This window comes from Schistocerca serialis, chromosome 3 (assembly GCF_023864345.2).
Source record: "Schistocerca serialis cubense isolate TAMUIC-IGC-003099 chromosome 3, iqSchSeri2.2, whole genome shotgun sequence".
NCBI lineage: Eukaryota > Metazoa > Arthropoda > Insecta > Orthoptera > Acrididae > Schistocerca > Schistocerca serialis.
The window spans coordinates 95,438,835-95,455,611 of record NC_064640.1 but is presented as its reverse complement, the minus strand read 5'-3'; the positions used below and the strand labels follow the sequence as shown (position 1 = coordinate 95,455,611).

The 16,777-nt window shown below is 36.3% G+C and overlaps 1 long non-coding RNA gene across 1 annotated transcript in view; it reads left to right on the top strand.

Annotated features, from left to right (window-relative positions):
• The first annotated feature begins 2,297 nt into the window (after window positions 1–2,297).
• The window catches only part of LOC126469761 (uncharacterized), a 79,468-nt gene continuing 64,988 nt past the window's right edge, over window positions 2,298–16,777 (top strand). The window contains exons 1-2 of the long non-coding RNA XR_007586066.1: window positions 2,298–2,462; window positions 3,017–3,373. This is a non-coding gene — a long non-coding RNA (uncharacterized LOC126469761). The remainder of the gene's footprint in view (window positions 2,463–3,016; window positions 3,374–16,777) is intronic.

Genomic DNA, 16,777 nt, shown 5'->3' with positions numbered 1-16,777 from the left:
CGTGAAACTTAACTGGGTAAATTTGGAGAATCTGTATTAGATGGGTGCTGGTCGACAGTTCTGCTGTCGCCGTCGTAATTCTCAGACAAAGATCATGAAAATAACATGAGGGAAATTAGGACACGTACAAAGACATTTAGAGAGTAATTTTTCCGCAGCACAATACGGGAATGCAAGTGGACATAAAATCGCGGTTTTACAGAGTACCGTCCGCCATGGACCGTGTAGTGGTTTGCGGAATATACATGGTATTCAAAGTCTTTGTATCAAACGTCTGGCGGTGACAAATCACGTCACAGAGAACGACTTCTGTTAGAGAAAAGATGTTTGCCGGCGCTTCCTTGAGAGGCGTCAGGACGTAGGCACTCTGTGACGTGAGTAGGAATTGCGTGTTGCCTATAATCCAGTCAAAAATGGTTCAAATGGCTCTAAGCACCATGGGACCTAACATCTTAGGTCATCAGTCCCCTAGACTTAGAACTAATTAAACCTAACTAACCTAAGGACAGCACACATATCCATGCCCGAGGCATCATTCGAACCTGCGATCGTAGCAGCAGCGCGGTTCCGGACTTAAGCGCCTAGAACCGCTCGGTCACAAATGCCGGCGATATAATCCAGTCATCGGCTACACTTGAATGGGTAGTGGGTCGAGCAAAATTGAAGCTACTGGTTCACTTCTAAAATATCCCATTGATAAGGTTTTCGTGTTGAAAATCGCTCTTTCACTTTACTGGAGTAGGGGGTATGCAGGTGCTGCACACCTGATATGTACACACTACTAGTTCTGTGTAGACCTAGGACTGATGAGGTCATTGAAAAGACACCTAGAGTCCCCGGCAGCGTCAGCAGACATTTTGTTTCGAACAAAAGAGTTTCTGAGGGCGTGATCTTTCCCACGTAGAGCCGGCCACGGTGGCCGAGCGGTTCTAGGCACTTCAGTCCGGAATCACGCGACTGCTTCGGTCGCAGGTTCGATTCCTGCCTCGGGCATGGATGTGTGTGATGTCCTTGGGTTAGTTAGGTTTAAGTTAGGTTTAAGTTCTAGAGTACTGATGACCTCAGATGTTTTGTTCCATACTGCTCAGAGCCATTTGAACCATTTTTTTCCCTCGTAGACGTTTGATGCATAAACTTTGAAACAAACTACAAATGTTTATCTGCACTCTCATCTGATTAGCTGCTAAACAGACTCCTGCCATCCTGCATCAGACACGTTAATCACTAGTCTCGGCACTGTGATATGCTAACACAAAATATTCTCATCATTTTTGCAACCCCAAAAACCATTACTATTCTGATTCCAAGAAGAGATCGCCATCATACCCCTACCAAACACGAGCGATGTCTGATATTTACCCATCTTTTCGAACTTTAATTCAGCATCATTTTCTCGAAGGCTGGTTTGAACATCCACGTTGGCATGCTTCACCTAAAGACTGTATCTTCTCGCCATCCGAATATTTATTAATAAAGTAACCCTGCTAGTTACATAGCCAACAAGAATTTGGTTCGGATCGAGACCTTTCAGTGGAAAAACATACATATCACTATTGCTCCAAGGCCCTTCTTCCTCCTCGAGGATATTATGAGCTGAAGGCATTGACCTAAATACCTGCTATCAGTGAGGAAACATCTTTACATCGCCATTAATACCCAATTATTTTTGTTGTTGTTTTGGTCTTCAGTCTAAAGACTGGTTTGATGCAGCTGTTCACATTAGACTGTTCGATGCAGGAGTCTTCGTCTCTGCATAACTACTGAATCCTGCATCCATTTGAACCATCTTGCTGTAATCATGTCCGCCTCCTAAAACTTCTCTTCATTAGCAAACTGACTATTCCATGATGCAACAAAATGAGTCCAAACAAATCATCCCCTCTTTGGGCACTATTTTTAGTACCTGCAATATCTTAACTGCACCCACTGCATGACCTGTAATTTCCCTATACGTATTTGCTATATTAATCACTGTCTTTTGCCTCCTTTTCGAGCCTTCAATTGGTACATTATCATGTTTCTTCCACCTACACTCTTGTACATTAGCAGCATATTTATTGTTGGCCATTTCTTTCAGGAGCACTGCACGCCGGCAATTTCAGTAACATTACATCAACTGGGCTGTTAGGTGGCCTGGCCTTCCTGCTTCAGACATAGTCAAGTCTCCATAATGTGACTTTTACAGGCATCTGTTCATTTTTCATCACTGGTGAGTCTTTATATTTTTCTATCCAAACATGTGTTTATTCCATATAGTTTTCCTCTGCGGGCTTATTTCAGCTCCTTTTTTAGGTCCATACCCATAGCTCACAGTGCTCATGTATACTGCCTGCATCTGCTACCCATAGGAATTTTTGAAGTTGTCTCTTGTAACCATCAAATTTAGATTTTTCTGGCAATTTGAATGCCATCTGAATGTTGGGAGACCATACATTTTAACGAAGCAATCTTAAATTAGTTATGTGAGTAATTTTTACCTTATCTTTCTGGTTAACTGCCCTATTTTTACCATTATTATACCTTGTAATCCATGTTATATTTTTCATAGTTGTATGCACTTGTGGATGCAATCAAATCATCACAAAACCAATTCTGTATGACCCTGTAATAAAGGAGCTGCTAGCAGCTAATATGACTACCAAAAAGTTTTTTAGAAGATTTAAGTGGCATTTAAATTTTTTTTTAATATTTTGTCATGCATCTAAGCTGTGGATGCCCAAACCTTTAAATCGTAATATCCAAAAGAGAAAACATTATATCTGTATATTGCCCTATATAATGCGCTTTGTTCTCCAGGTGATGAGTGATGTGTCAGGGGAGTATCTTATCAGTACATTGTAATTTAATGGGTGCTGCCATTAGTAATATCCACACTTAATGGTTAATTGTTGTTATATAAATGTACAATATTAACAGTTTCACTACATTAAAAAACATACAATCATCTTTGTAATTTATTTCCTGTTGCCTGTACAACCACTGAAATTCTAGATTTTGCATATTTTGTTTTAAACAGAGCAAAGCTGGAAATCTTGACACTTGTTGATATTGCATCAGCGTGCAAGTCGCCCAATGTGGTGTCGACTGAATTAAGACTTGCACTTGGCGGCCAAACTTCCCGGATAGGGGCCTCCCGGCCAACGATGCCATACGCTCATTTCATTTTATTCCTGAGACACACAATTCAGCCACTTACATTAGAGCAGTTATGGAAAATACAAGTGAAACAAATGGATGCTATGTTCTCACACAAGATACTGATGTCTGGAGACAGTCAGTGCACGGAATTCGAGATTTAGACCTTACGATTTGTGACTACCCTGGTACCAAGGCAGCTAACTACCTATGCTCCTGCCACACAAGACGATGACTGGTACGTACAGTAGTATAAAAACTAATTAAGTAGCTTCATTAATTACCTGCATTATTAAATGTTTGTAGTGAAGGACATTCAGGAAGTATATGCCATGAAATAAATCCTGTTTATCTAATGAGTTTTACATTTTTGTGGCTTAGGTTTTGTTCATCTCATGATGTACACCTGAAAACCACTTGGTTCATGTGAAGGAAACATGTTAAAAATTTGTATTATATTTGCTGTAATATACGTAATATAACACCAAAATGATATTTCTGTGAATAAACACCTAGGCCTATTTGTACATAGTTGGATAATTAATCAATTTGATCCAGTTTAAATTTATGAATTCATTCACTGAGGAATAACATTCCTGCACCAGTGGCTTGGGTAGCTTTATTTGCAGTGGGCCTAATTTAATTTGCATTAAAATGCTCCCTTTCAAATTTATTATAAATCATCCTACTCATACAGAGTGGAGCAAGGATATACAGTTTGAGATAGTCCATGGGCTGCATTAAACTTTCGTTGTTTCCTATATCATTAATTTATAGGACAGCAGTTCTTACATTGTCAGATGGTGAAGTTCCTGTTTCCCTCTTTATTATATTCAACAACAAAAAAATTAACAATTCATAAATAGTTGATGGTATACAGATATCAGAAACATTTAACGAGCACTTTTTAACTGTCGCTTCTCAAATAGGTTGCAGTGGTGAACTAAGTGAAGCTGCAGATAACCTGAAACTTTATCTCCCTGAAATTTCTAATGATATAAATGTATCACCCATAACTGTCAATGAAATCAAAAAAAATAAGTCACTCATTAAATAGTAAAAGATCTTCAGGTATAGATAACATATCTAGCAAGCTGTTAAAAGCCTGCAGTAATGAAGTAAGTGTAGTATTGGTCTCATTTGCAATACATCCCTTTGTGAAGGAGTTGTTTCAGAGAGGATGAAATATGCCATTGTGAGACCTCTTTACAAGTCCGGCAATGCTACAGATGTCACAAATTATAGTCCTGTCACTTTATTAACAACATTTTCAAAGGTTCTTGAAAAACTGTATAATAGTATTATGGCCCACCTAGATAACCATAATATTATTAAAAAGTAGAACGTCTGGTTTTCAAAATGGGGTTTCAAGAGAGCGAGCCATATACTCATTCACAAATTATATCTTGGAGTCTATCAACAGTAGGAAGTCACCAGTTGGGGTTTTCTGTGACCTTTCCAAGGCTTTTGATTGTGTAAACCACAAGATACTGTTAGAGAAGGCTTATCATTATCAAATCAAAGAGCCTATAGGTAAGTGGTTACAATCATTTCTCAAAGGCAGGAAACAAAAGGTGGTCCTACATAGTTGCAACATAGGATCTCTTAATACATTGGCATCTGATATCACCATTTTAAAATCAGCTTATTTTGATTACTTTCACTCATTAATGAGTTATGGCACAATCTGCTGGGGTAATCAAAAAGTTTCAAAAAAAATCCCATGAGCTCAGAAGATAGCAGCCAGTATTATATGTGGTATTCTCCACAAACCTCTCCATACAGTTACGAATACTGACAACAACAAGAAATTTTGTCATTATAAAATGTGCTCAGTATGAAATAAATTGTTCATACCACAACTATAACAAAAGAGGTAAGGATGATCTCTATTCTTAACTAAAAAATTTGTCATTGTACAGAAGAGAGTAAGGTATGCTACTATTACGACCTTTAATGCACTGCCTAATTATATTAAATGTACAAAAGAAAATTAAATGCTATTCAGTTGTTGTTGTTGTTGTTCTTGTTGTCTTCAGTCCAGAGACTGGTTTGATGCAGCTCTCCATGTTACTCTATCTTGTGTAAGCTTCATCTCCCAGTTCCTACTGCAACGTACATCCTTCTGAATTTGCTTAGTGTATTCATCTCTTGATCTCCCTCTACAATTTTTACCCACCACACTGCCCTCCAGTACTAAACTGGTGATCCCTTGATGCCTCAAAACATGTCCTATCAACCGATTCCTTCTTCTAGTCAAGTTGTGCCACAAATTTCTCTTCTCCCCAGTTCTATTCAATACCTCCTCATTAGTTATGTGATCTACCCATCTAATCTATTTTGCTACCATGTCAAAAATCAGAAGAGTTCTCAGAAGATATGACATTAACTGTGTTTTTTGACCAACAGCAAAACTGAGGAACCCATTGGGACATTCTTCTGTAGAAGCAAATTTCGAAAGCTTCTATTCTCTTCTTGTCTAAACTATTTATCGTCCATGTTTCACTTCCATACGACTTCCTGACGCTTCAACCATTATCAGTTACTTTGTTCCCCAAATAGCAAAACTCATTTACTACTTTAAGTGTCTCATTTCCTAATCTAATTCCCTCAGCATCACCTGATTTAATTCGACTGTATCCCATTGTCCTCGTTTTTCTTTTGTTAATGTTCATCTTACATCCTCCTTTCGAAACTCTGTCCATTCCATTCAACTGCTCTTCCAGGTCCTTGGCTGTTTCTGACAGAATTAAAATGTCATTGGAGAACCTCAAAGTTTTTATTTCTTCTCCATCGATTTTAATTCCTGCTCCAAGTTTTTCTTTTGTATCCTTCACTGCTTGCTCAATATACAGATTGAATGACATCTGGGATAGGTTACAACCCTGTCTCACTCCCTTCCCAACCACAGCTTCCCTTTCATGCCCCTTGACTCTTATAACTGCCATCTGGTTTCTGTAAAAATTGTAAATAGCCTTTCGCTCCCTGTAGTTGACCCCTGCCACCTTTAGAATTTGAAAGAGAGTATTCCAGTCAACATTGTCAAAAGTGTTCTCTGAGTCTACAAATGCTAGAAACGTAGGTTTTCCTTTCCTTAATCTATATTGTAAGATACATCATAGGGTCAGCATTGCCTCACATGTTCCAACATTTATGCAGAACCCAAACTGAACTTCCCCAGGGTTGGCTTCTACCAGCCTTTCCATTCGTCTGTAAAGAATTAGTGTTAGTACTTTGCAGTCGTGACTTTTTTTTTAATAAAATAAGAGAAATCAGAGCTCGAACGAAAGATTTAGATGTTCCTTTATCCCATGTGCTGTTCGAGAGTGAAATGGTTTGACGAACCCTCCGCCAGGCACTTAAGTGTGAACTACAGCTTCCCTTTCATGCCCTTTTACAAATTGTAAATAGCCTTTTTCTCCCTGTATTTGACCCCTGCCACCTTTAGAACTTGAAAGAGAGTATTCCAGTCAACATTGTTAAAAGCATTCTCTGAGTCTACAAATGCCAGAAACATAGGTTTTCCTTTCCTTAATCTATCTTCTAAGATACGTCATAGGGTCAGCATTGCCTCACATGTTCCAACATTTCTGCGGAACCCAAACTGAGCTTCCCCAGGGTTGGCTTCTACCAGCCTTTCCATTCGTCTGTAAAGAATTAGTGTTAGTATTTAGCAGCCGTGTTTTTTTTTAAATAAAATAAGAGAAATCAGAGCTCGAAAGGAAAGATTTAGGTGTTCATTTTTCCCATGTGCTGTTCGAGAGTGAAATGGTTTGACAAACCCTCCGCCAGGCACTTAAGTGTGAATTGCAGAGTAACCATGTAGATGTAGATGGAGATATAGGATCTACACGTCATAACCAATAGACAGTGGTCAGAGTCAACATCTGCCCCTGGAAATGTCTTACAATTGAAAACCTGGTTCCTAAATCTCTCACTTACCATTATATAATAAAGCTGAAACCTTCCAGGCTCTTCCATGTATACAACCTTCTTTCATGATTCTTGAACGAAGTGTTAGCTATGATTAAGTCATGCTCTGTGCAAAATTCTACCAGGCAGCTTCCTCTTCCATTCACAACACCCATTCTATATTCACCTACTACGTTTCCTTCTCTTCCTTTTCCTAGTATTGAATTCCAGTCCACAACTCCTGGTATAGTTGCGAGCGTTGCTGCCTCTGGATCACGGGGACCCGGGTTCGATTCCGGCCGGGTTGGGGATTTTCTCTGTCCAGGGACTTGGTGTTTGTTTTGTCCTCGTCATTTCATCATCATTGTCATCATCATCATCATCATCATCATCATCATCATCATTCGTGACAATGGCTAGATTGGACTGGGTAAAAAAAATGGACTGTGTAAAAATTGGGTCTTTGAATGGGCGCTGATGACTGTGCAGTTGAGCGTGCCACAAATCAAACATCGTCAACATCATCATCATCGAATTCCAGTCACTCATGACTATTAAATTTTCGTCTCTCTTCACTATATGAATAATTTCTTTTATCTCATCATACATTTCATCAATCTCTTCGTCATCTGCGGAGCTAGTTGGCATGAAAACTTGTATTACTGTGGAAGGCATGGGCTTTGTGTCTATCTTGGTCTCAATAATGTATTCACTATACTGTTTGTACTAGCTTACCCACACTCCTATTTTTTTTATCCATTATTAAACCTATTCCTGCATTACCCCTTTTTGATTTTATATTTATAACCCTGTATTCACCCGACCAGAAGTCTTGTTCCTACTGCCACCGAACTTCACTAATTCCCACTATACCTAACTTTAACCTATCCATTTCCCTTTGTAAATTTTCTAACCTACCTGCCCAATTAAGGGATCTGACATTCCACACTCTGATCTGCAGTTCGCCAGTTTACTTTCTCCTGATAACAACGTCCTCCTGAGTAGCCCCCACCTGGAGATCCGAATGGGGGACTATTTTACCTCTGGAATATTTTACCCAAGTGGACGCCGTCATCATTTAACCATACAGTAAAGCTGCATGCTCTCAAGAAAAATTACGGCTGTAGTTTCCCCTTGCTTTCAGCCGTTCGCACTACCACCACAGCAAGGCCGTTTTGGTTAGTGTTACAAGGCCAGCTTGGTCAATCACCCAGACTGTTGGCCCTGCAACTAATGAAAAGTCTGCTGCCCCTCTTCATGAACCACACATTTGTATGGCCTCTCAACAGATACCCCTTCATTGCGGTTGCACCTACGGTACAGCTATCTGTATCGATGAGGCACGCAAGCCTCCCCACCAACAGCAAGATCCATGTTTCATGGGGGGGGATGTACGTTAAAGTAATACCTGCTTGACCATCCACTGTACTCCTCAGATGAATTCTTCTCCAGAAATAATTAGAAGTTCCCATCTATACTTTTAATGCATTTCTTGAATAAAAAGATATATCTTGTTATTCAGTTATTAGGTGAAAGATACAATACTATGTTAATGTTAGACAGTGAATTACAGTACTAGATAAATGTTAGCTAGTAAATAAGAAAAATTGATACTTACTATTATTTATATTATTGTACTATGTTACTATTATTCTGTAGTGTTGGAATTGTAATACATTTATATCGGATATCGAGTATGTTCGAGAAATATCGATCGTGGTGACAGATGTTTGTGTATATATATGTGTGTGTGTTGAGGCGCATTAGTCAGTCTTCGTGCGCCTATTTTAATAAAGTCAACATGTGTATATTTTAAATAAAGTGTTTTAAAAAGTAAAAGTGAGAACTTGATTTGAAACATGGTAGCAGTCCGTGGTTCTTGAAAAGAAAAGTAGAAGTTAAATATTATATTGTGGCCGTCGCGTGTTATTCAGAAAGTTCGACATGGCTGATATAACTATTCCTGTATTTGATGGCGAAGACTATGGGAACTGGAAGCAGCGGATAATCATGTACCTAAAAATGAAGAAATGCTATACAGTGACTACGAGGGCAAAAGTGAGTTCAGACAACGAAACGTGGGATGAAGAGGACTTGAAGGCTATCAACTATATTTATGGTGCAATCACAAATAAGCAACTAGAATTCGTGAGTGACAGAGAAAGTGCTTTCGAGATCATGAAGAAATTTGATGAATTATATTCGAAAGAGTCTACAGCCCTTCAAATATTATGCAGAAACAAGTTGGACAAATTGAGGTTAAGTGATTACAGTGATACGGGGACATTTTTCAGTGCATTTGAAAAAACTGTAAATGAGCTGAAATCTGCAGGCGCCAAAGTAACGGAAAAGGAGAAGTTAAATTATATGCTGCGAACGTTACCAGAGTCAATGAGCTATATTGGGGACTTAGTGGACGTCTTGAAGGAAGAGGACCAGACAGTTGAATACGTTAAAAGTAAGATTCAATTATTGAATGCAAAAACTGGAAATGAAGAGGTAAAATCAAATGCATTTCACACAGAAAGAAAATTGAATTCAAGAAATCAGGAGCAAGTATGTTATCGATGCAGCAAAGCAGGTCACTTCAAACGTGATTGTACCCAGGGAAGAACAAGTAACAGAGGCACATGGCATCGTGGAGTACATTTTCAAAGCAGCGACAGAGGTAATGGAAATATGCAGCGTGGAGGCTATAGCAATGTACAGCGTGGATATTACGGCAACATGCAGCGTGGAGGTTATGGCAGCAGGCAACGTGGTCGAGGAGAGCAGCATGGTTTTAGCAGCGGTCGGCATCACAGCAAGCAAGGTTACCATCAGAGTGATCATGGTATGAGTAGTTTTATAACAGAGGTTAATTCTATGATAGGTCAAAATAGAACAGTAGAGTCAAGTAATAACAATCAAATTCAAATCAATTGGTTATTAGACAGTGGCTGTACTGATCATGTTATTAATAATGAGGAATATTTTTCTAAGAGTATAACTTTAAAACAACCTATAAATGTAAAAATTGCTGATGGAAAAATTTTGCAAGCTACTAAAGTTGGTAATGTAATTAGTAATTTTCCTGTCTATGATCAAATGGTTCCAATTAATATGCGAAATGTTTTCTTTGTAAAAGACATAGACAAAAACTTGATCAGTTATGCTAAAATTACAGATAATCACAAAATTGTATCGGTAGGGAATAATGCAAAAATTTTTGATAAAGCTAATGGATTGATTGCGATTGCATGGAAAGAGGGTCGGTTGTATAAAATGAGTAGTACTATTAATAAAGGAGAAGTTAATGTTAATGTTATGAGTAAAGACAATAATATGACAGCAAAGGAAAAATGGCACCGCATTTTGGGACATGTTAATTTCAATTATCTAAATACTTTATGTAAACATCAATTGTTAGATGGGGTTCCTTCAGAACTAGAATCAGAATTTATGAAATGTAAAATCTGTATCGAAAACAAAATGCATAATGTTCCTTTTAAAAATAATAGAACCAAAGCAAAAGAAATCTTAGAAATTGTTCACACAGATCTAAATGGGCCTCACTCAACTACTGGAATGCATGGGGAAAGATATTTTCTTTCTTTCATTGATGATTACAGTAAGGCAGCTCGTGTTTACACCATAAAATCTAAAGATCAAGTATACAAATGTTTTGTAGAGTATATTAATGAAGTTGAGAATCTCACTGGGAAAACTGTTAAAAAGATAAGATGTGACAATGGGAAGGAATATTTAAATGAAAATGTCTATGAATTTGTGAGACAAAAAGGAATTGTATTGAATGCTTGTCCACCTTATGTGCATGAGCTTAATGGTACTGCTGAAAGGTATAACAGATCCATCATGGACATGTCACGGTGTCTGCTAGCCGAAGCGCGAGTAGACAAGAGATTTTGGCCTGAAGTGGTTTGTGCAGCAGCATACCTCAAAAACAGAACTTTAGCTAACACCATTGAAAAGAAAACTCCTTATGAGATATTACTGGGAAAAAAACCTAATGTTAATCATTTGAAGTTGTATGGGAGTAGAGTTTTTGTAAGAGTACCTGAGCAACTGAGAAAGTCGAAATGGGATAGGAAAGCCGATTTGGGGGTTTTAATGGGTTATTGTGAAGTAGGCTACAGAGTGCTAATAAATAATAAGATAGTTGTTGCTAGACATGTGGACATTGTTGAAAGTGGTGTTAAATGTATTGGGTTTAAAGATTATGATTCAGTAAGTGAATATTCTAGTGATTCTGAACACGAAAGTATAGAAAATGAAACTGAACTAATAGAAAAACAGAAGGAAATTGAGAAAAATGAAAAGCTTTCTGATAATCATGAATCAGAGAAAGTACTTGAGTTGAGGAGATCATCTAGAGAAAGAAAACCAAAAATATTAAATGATTATGTTTACAGCAATTTTATTTATGTAAACTTTTGCAGTGCAAATAGTCCGGAAAGCTTTGAGGAGGCGATTAACAGTGCCGAATCAAATTATTGGGAAAAAGCGATGAATAAGGAAATTGATTGTTTGAACAAAAACAAAACATGGGAATTAGTAGATAAACCAGTTGATAAAGAAGCCATTGATGTAAAGTGGGTTTTCACAAAGAAATCAGAGGGTGTTTACAAAGCAAGATTAGTTGTCAGGGGGTTTCAACAAAAAGAAATCGTTGAGGATATTTATTCTCCAGTAACCAATATGCAAACATTAAAGATTTTGTTGTCATACTGTTGTCAAGAAGGTTTGGTTATAGAACAAATGGACGTAGAGACTGCGTTTCTAAATTGTAAAGTTTTATCTGAAGTTTATGTAAAGCAGCCAAGAGGATATGATGATGGTACGGGTAGAGTCTGTAAATTGTATAAAGCATTGTATGGTTTGCGAGAAAGCTCACGAGCTTGGTACAATTGTCTTGACGAGTTTTTAAGAAGTTTAGGTTTTAAAAGGAGTAAATATGATTATTGTCTTTATGTATTGAGAGATGGAGATGTCTTGATTTATTTGATTATTTTTGTCGACGATTTGCTCATTTGCTGTGTGAGAAAAGAAAAAATTGTTAAGATTAAGAACTTATTGTCAAAGCGATTTAATATGAAAGATTTAGGTGAGGTAAAAAGATATCTTGGCATCGATATTAATTATGATTATGAAACAAGAGTTATGAGTTTGAGTCAAGAAAAATACATTGATTCGTTAGCTGCGAAATATAAAATTGAAGATTCGATCTTGTACAAAACTCCAATGGAAGTAAATTTAAAGTTAGAACCAGCGTATGAAGATTGTAATGACGTTAGATATAGAAACTTGATAGGTGCACTCTTGTACATAAGTTCGGGTACTAGACCAAATATTAGCTATAGTGTGAATTACTTGAGCAGATTCCAAAGTTGTTACAGTAGTACTCATTTTAAATATGCTTTGAGAATTTTGAAATATTTATATTTAACTAAAGATTTGAAATTAAACTATTGTAGGAATGAAGGTGCTGAGATATTAGATTGTTTTGTGGATTCAGATTGGGCAGGTGATAGTGTGGATAGAAAGTCAACTTCTGGTTATGTAATTAGATTATTTAGTAATGTTGTATTTTGGAAGTCAAGAAAACAAGCGAGTGTCACAAAGGCTTCAACTTTTGCAGAATATGTAGCATTGTCTGAAGCTGTTAGCGAGGTGAAACTTGTACATGATATTTTAGACATTTTTAATGTTAAATTTGAAAAACCTATTGTCATATATGAAGATAATTCAGGAGCATTAAATATAGCGAAGTTTGGTAATTTCACAAAGAATTCAAAATATATAGAAGTACATTACCATTTTGTGCATGAGTATTATTTACAGGGACTCATTGATATTGTTAAAGTAGATTCGAATGAAAATGTTGCAGATATATTCACAAAGTCGTTATGTAAAGAAAAATTCATTAAAATTAGGAATATGTTAAACATCGCGATATAAATGTAAGGAGGCGTGTTGGAATTGTAATACATTTATATCGGATATCGAGTATGTTCGAGAAATATCGATCGTGGTGACAGATGTTTGTGTATATATATGTGTGTGTGTTGAGGCGCATTAGTCAGTCTTCGTGCGCCTATTTTAATAAAGTCAACATGTGTATATTTTAAATAAAGTGTTTTAAAAAGTAAAAGTGAGAACTTGATTTGAAACATGTAGTTTAATTTTATTTCTATAATTGTACTGACATGTTCCTCCTCCAAGCAAATTACTTGCATATACAGCTCCATGGAATGGAATACCAAACAAAATAAAATAAAAAAATATGTATGAAAAAATGATTTTTCTTACATAACTCATGTCTAGTTGTAATGGGGTCTTCAAATGCTTAACATTCAATGATTGGTCTTCAAAACAGTTTTTAATCACTTATTTTAAGCAAGTTGCAGCAAATGCTTTGTCTACACCTAAAGTTATAAAATATCACTTATCTTTTTACGTATTTTATCGGTGGCCTCATTGTCTCCTGTGGGCTATGGTGCTAGTCTTGAATCCTATTTCTGATAAAAAGAAACATCAACTGATGAAAGAATGTGCTATGCATGTGGATGCCAATCATTATTCAATAAAACAAAGCTTATGACCTTTGAAAACAACTATATTCACTAAAATCTGGACACACTAAACTATTAATGAAAGATACTTCTACCCATAGCACTATTACCAAAACACATTTTCTCCATTTACAATTGCTCTTCTGTCAAGACAGTGCATTTCAACTCACATCCTTGTCAAGACTGTACAATTGAGAAGAATGTAGATATAATATAAAATCAGTTTACAACATTGTCAATAATAATCAGTGACAGATCTTTGAAATATTGATAAAAATGAATTGACAGGAATTTAAATAAAATGCTTCAACTTTAATTCAAATATTCACAATGTGACTATTTAAATATGAGACAAGCAAATTTTTTTATAGATATATGTATTCCCAGAATTCCATCCATATGCATGTATGGGAGGGATTCTGCTAGTTCTGTGATGCAGCAAGTTAGATATTAATGAGAATGAAATTTCTTTCTTTTGTACAAAATAAACTATAAAATTATACAAAACTGAATAGTACAAAAATTTTATAATGTACAGTGTCTTACATTCTGCTGTATGTTCTGAAGTCCATCCTTCAGTGCATCAGTACGTCATTGTAGTGTCTTACTTCACTGAGTCAACACTTCTTTGCCTCACAACATGTATTTTGGCATTTATTCATATAATTTTATTTTGGTCATGTGACAAACGGTACAGATACAGGACAAGTCACTAACGAATACTAATATATATATATATATATAAAAAAAATAGAGGGGCACATTCTACGTGGGGAAAATATATCTAAAAACAAAGATGATGTGACTTACCAAACGAAAGCGCTGGCAGGTCGATAGACACACAAACAAACACAAACATACACACAAAATTCAAGCTTTCGCAACAAACTGTTGCCTCATCAGAAAAGACGGAAGGAGAGGGAGATGAAAGGATGTGGGTTTTAAGGGAGAGGGTAAGGAGTCATTCCAATCCCGGGAGTGGAAAGACTTCACCCTAGGGTAAGTCCTTACCCTCCTTACCCTCTCCCTTAAAACCCACATCCTTTCATCTTTCCCTCTCCTTACCTCTTTCCTGATGAGGCAACAGTTTGTTGCGAAAGCTTGAATTTTGTGTGTATGTTTGTGTTTGTTTGTGTGTCTATCAACCTGCCAGCGCTTTCGTTTGGTATGTTGCTGCTCAGCTTCTCCTGCAACAATATTTTGTCTTTTGTATGACTGCAGAAATGTTTTCTTTGCACTGGAGATTTTTATACCTGTTGTGATCAAATTTTTGTTTCTAGTCGGTTTTAATTTACGTTTCTTAAACAGGAAGGCTATGTCAAAATAATATTGATATATTCCATGAAAGTTATTATACATTCTATTTACATCTGTTTCATTGAGCACTTCATCCCATGTTTCCCAGCTTAATAGAGGCAAAAGTTTACTATATTACCATCACTGTGATCCCAGCACTGAATGCACAGAACTAGGTTCCGTACTATAACGCACAACAATTTACAGTCTAACCTACTAACTGAATTAAAAGTACTTGAATTAATTGACAACTATCTCAAAATTCGTATGAGATGAAATTTCTCAACAATGTTAGACAAACTTTATAACAAAAGAGACTTTATCATTCAGCAATTATAGAGAATTCATACTGCTACTGAAGAAGAAAAATGAGCTTTCATGTATCCCACACTAAGCAGCAAAATGACCACTCACTGAAAATAAACAACAGGAATTTAAAATTGGTTGATGATGTGAAATTTCTAGGAATATATCTGTCAAGTGACTTAAAATGGAACACACATATTAAAGCTACACTGTCATCACTCCGTTATTTGCTACAGATACTTAACACAAGCTGTAACAAGTAACAGATATGTCATAAGCATTTCCAGTCAGCAATCAAATGTGGAATTATATTTTGGGGGAATGCACCTTGTAGTCAATCCATATTCGAAACCCAAAATGAGCTATCAGCATCATTTGGAATATAAAGAAACAATATTCATGTCATCCACTTTTCCCAACATTAAAGATACTGAACATTCCATGCTTGTACATATTTGAAATGATTGTCTTTAAAGAGAATATTTAGGAACCTCCAATACATATCATCATAACAGCTCTGTGCACACTCATGCAACAAGAAACAGCAATAACATCCATGTGTCGTATGCCAGGACATCAAGTTATCAGAAATGTGTTCTTCGTAGAGGTGCGCTATTATATAATGACCTTCCTAACAACATCAAATTATTAAAGGAAGAAAGCTTGTTGAAACGAAAAGCTTAAGTCACTTCTGTTGGATCACAGCATCTACTCTGTAAAGAAATTCCTCACCAGCTGAAGTGGAAGCCTATAATCTAAAATTATCAAATGCAGTGTAGGGGTCACATGTGTGATAAATCACACTAACTACATGTATGACATTGTATTAACATAGCCATTTGAATTTACGTCAAACTTGTGATATGATGATGTCTATTCGTTGTTATCATAATTTGCATTCACATCAGAACTGTCCAGAGCTGTCACATGTGATACATTCTATTACTGTATATTATTATCCTCTGCATTATTTAGTGACAAGTGATGTATATGTACCATATGTCACATGACCAAAATAAATGCCAAAATACATGTTGTGAGGCAAAGTTTGACGACTCAGTGAAGTAACACACTACAATCACTGTACGCAGCAGAGAAGCACATACTGATAGAGTAAAGAATGGACATCAGAACACTGCTTGACCTCACAGAGGTTCCAAAGAAATAAACTTATCATAAGCACTAAAAAATCAGTATCCATGAGCTTTCATACATACCACTCTAAGACACTATATATTATAAAATTTTTGTAATATTCAGTTTTGAAAAATTTTATAATTTATTTTGTACAAAAGAAAGAAATTACTTTTTCATTAATATCTAACTTGTGGCGTCACAGAACTAGCAGAACTACTCCCATACATGCTTATGTGTGGAATTCTGGAAGTACATATATTTATAAAAAATTTACTTGTCTCATATTTAAATATTCACATTGTGCATATCTGAATTAAAGTTGAAGCATTTTATTTAAATTCCTGTAAATTCATTTTTCTCAATATTTCAAAGATCTGTCACTGATTATTATTGACAATGTTGTAAACTGATTTTATATT